Raw genomic sequence first — 280 nt, forward strand, 5'->3', positions numbered from 1 at the left:
GGGATGCCCCCTTACGGGGGCGTACGTGTCTTTTGGTGTATTTGTCTGTCTGGTATATTGTTTGTCGGGGGTCGCAATTTTAAAGAAATGTATTTTAAAGTAATGCAAATAACTGATAAATAAGTTAAAACTTACCTGGGCATAACCCCGGGACAGGTACCTGAACAAAGATGCCGACGGCCTCTATGCTTAGCCGGGGATTAGGTCGGTGATTAAAAGGAAAGAAAGGGATTCTTTCCAGGTAGCCTTAATAAAGGCAGGTAGATTTTGCTCGTTGCAA

The sequence above is a fragment of the Anoplophora glabripennis genome, unplaced genomic scaffold, assembly GCF_000390285.2.
Source record: "Anoplophora glabripennis isolate ALB-LARVAE unplaced genomic scaffold, Agla_2.0 scaffold1626, whole genome shotgun sequence".
Classification (NCBI taxonomy): domain Eukaryota; kingdom Metazoa; phylum Arthropoda; class Insecta; order Coleoptera; family Cerambycidae; genus Anoplophora; species Anoplophora glabripennis.